The sequence below is a fragment of the Sciurus carolinensis genome, chromosome 17 (genome assembly GCF_902686445.1).
Source record: "Sciurus carolinensis chromosome 17, mSciCar1.2, whole genome shotgun sequence".
Lineage (NCBI taxonomy): Eukaryota > Metazoa > Chordata > Mammalia > Rodentia > Sciuridae > Sciurus > Sciurus carolinensis.
Window position 1 is genome coordinate 23057761 of NC_062229.1, and position 3289 is coordinate 23061049.

The window sequence follows — 3289 nt, forward strand, 5'->3', positions numbered from 1 at the left end:
CTCACTTTTTTCTCAGTTTTACTTGTTTTAGCTTTCTTTTCAGCTTTATTGAAGTGTGAATGACAAGTATATAGATTTAAGGTGTACAATGTGTTGTTTCGATCTACATATACTTTGTAAAATGTTCACCACAATCAAGTTAATTAACAGATTACCTCATATAGTTCATTTTTGTGTGTGTGGTGAGAACATTTGGGATCTCTCTTAGCAAATTCTCCCATAAATTTTATTGGTGCATTATAATTATATATAAAGGCTGAATTCATTGTTACACATTCATACATGCACACAATTATAAAGATATAATTTCCCAGTATTTCCCCTTTCTACCTCCCTCCCCTTTGTTTATTTCCTGAACTCTACTGACCCCAGTCCAACCTCACTTTCTTTTCCTTTTTTCTCTTTAGCTTCCACATACACAAGAATATACATGACCTTTGACTTTCTGAGTTTGGCTTATTTTTAACATAATTTTTTTTTTTTTTTTGGTTCCCAAGTTTTATTCAAGAACTCATACAAAATATTCCAGATAAAAGAGTTTTAATCCTCATCTTCCTCCTCCTCTTCATCCTGGTTAATCTGGAAGTAACGAAATTCATAACTCTTTGCCGTTGGCGACTACGCGCAACCAGTCGCGTAGATTATTCTTCTTCAAATACTTTTTGGTGAGATATTTCAAATACCTTTTGGAAAAAGGCTCCTCAGATGTTACAGTGATCTTGCTTTTGCTGCTTTCAATGGTCACAACCCCTCCACCAAGATTCCCAGCTTTTCCGTTCACTTTGATTCTCTCTTGGAGAAACTGCTCGAAATTGGCGGCGTCCATGATTCCATCTTCTACAGGGTGGGTGCAATCAAGGGTGAACTTCAGAACCTGCTTCTTCTTCTCCTTTTTTTTTTTTTTTTTTTTGCCCCGACCTTCACCACAAGCTTTTCCACGGGTGCCATCGCGGTAGCGGAGGCAGAAAGGGAGGTGGGCGCTCTCTAACATAATTTTTTAACATAATGTTCTCAAGTTCCATCCATTTTCTTTCAAATGACATAATTTCCTTCTTATTTATGGCTGAATAAAACTCCATCATATATATCAAATTTTAAAAACCATTCACTCATTGACAGACACCGAGACTGGTTCCATAGTTTGACCATTTTGAAGTGTGCTGCTGTGAACATGGGTATGCATGCACCACCATAGTAGGATGACTTTGAATATTTTAGGATAAACTGAGGAATGGTACAGCTAGCTAGTTCATGTGGTGGTTCCATTCCTAGTCTTTTGAGCATCCTCCATAATGATTCCCATGATGGTTTTTACTAATTTACAATCCCACCAACAGTGTAAAAGTGTTCCTTTTTCTCCACATCCTCTCCAACATTTATTATTATTTATATTCTTGATGATTGCCATTCTGACTAGAATGAGATGGAATCTCAGGAAAGTTTTGATTTGCATTCCCTAATTGCTAAAGATGTGGAACATTTTATTTATATATTTGTTGTCAATTGGTACTTCTTGTTTTGAGAGGTGTCTGTTTAGTTCATTTGCCATTAATTAAAAGATTATTTTTTGGAGTTAAGTTTTTTGAGTTCTTTATATATTCTGGAAATAATTCTCTTTTAGAAGAGTGGTTAGCAAAGATTTTCTCATTCTGTAGGTTCTCTCTTCACATTCTTAGCTGTTTCCTTTGCTGTGTAGAAGCTTTTTAATTTGATACCATCCCATTTATTAATTTGTGGTATAATTTCCTGGGCTTTAGGGGTCCAACTGAAAAATCATTACCTGTACCTGTATGTTGGAGTGTTGACCCTATGTTATCCTCTAGGAGTTGCATAATTTCTTGTCTAATTCCTAAGTGTTTGATCCATTTTAGTTTATTTCTGTACAGGGTTAGAGATAAGGGTCTAGTCTCCTTCTTCACATGGATAACCAGTTTCCCCAACACGCTTTGTTTAAAAGGCTCTCTTTTCTCCACTGTGTATTTGTGGCACCTTTATCAGAATCATTCCTGCATTTATTCCCATTTTTTGCTACTTCTATTATCATTGTATCTGAATGGTCGTTATCTTTCCTAGAACACTACTTCATATATTTATCTTAAAAACGCATGTCTCTTTTTCTGTAACTTCTCAGAACTTCATGTTACTGATTATGAATTAAAACTCCATTATCATTTCTCCAATCATCCTCTCATCGTTCAAGCTCATTAAATATATTTCAACTTGAAAAGGACTCTACACTTAATTTCTAAAGCTCCAGAACTGGGACTGAGACTGGGGTTTGGTGGTAGTGTTCTTGCCTAACCTGAGCGAGACCCTTGGTAAAACCCCCAGCACTGCAATAAATAAAGACATAACATATAAAAATAATAAAGTTCCAGGGGCTGAGGTTGTGGCTCAGTGGTAGAGCATTTGCCTAGTGTGAGGCACTGGGTTCAATTCTCAGTGCTGCATATACATAAATGAATAAAATAAAGGATCATCAACAACTAAAAAATGTTAATAAAAATAAAAATAATAAAAGTCATTGTTCCCTTTACAATGACACGGAAAGAACCCTTTCCATTTCCTCATATCCCCCTCAAATTTTGACTTACGAGGGTCAATATTGTTTTCCTCTTTAATATAGCTGATCTCCATATTAAGAAATCTTATGATTAGTTATCTCCTCACTTAATAAATTCACTGAGTATTTCTATCTTTATCTTACATGGAACAAAAGAAAAATTGAACCACAGCTGCCTTTTGGGATCATTATCTTTCCAAGACTCCTTTGATAGCTCAGGTTCCTGACTGTGTTTAAATTAGTTACTCCTACCCAGTATCTTTTATTTTATTTTTTAAAATATTTTTTAGTTGTCAATGGATCTTTTGTTTTATTTATTTATTTATTTATTTATTTATTTATTTATATGTGGTGCTGAGGATCAAACCCAGGGCCTCACTTGTGCCAGGCAAGTGCTCTGCCACTGAGCCACAACTCCAGTGCCCCATGTCTTTTACAAAGTCCTTCTCAATGAATGCTAAGGGAACAGTTCAAGACTCAACCGTAGGCCTCAGTCTCCCTTTTACATTGTCTTAGATGATTCATGCCTTCATTCAGTTGCTTCAATTTCTTCTGTTTTTATCTCCATGATGGCAATGTCTAAAAATTCAAATGATATTTCCTTTCTGAAGTATAATCTCTGCTAGTGTGTATTGTAGGCCTTAAAGGAATTATACTTCAACCTCAAGACATCAAATTCTCTTCCAAGGGCTGGGAATGCAGCTTAATGGCAGAGCACTTGCTTGG

The 3289-nt window shown here is 35.7% G+C and overlaps 1 pseudogene; it reads right to left on the reverse strand.

The window, feature by feature from the left end:
* Window positions 1-471: 471 nt before the first annotated feature.
* Window positions 472-948, reverse strand: LOC124969232 (60S ribosomal protein L22-like; annotated as a pseudogene).
* Between the last annotated feature and the right edge of the window lie 2341 nt (window positions 949-3289).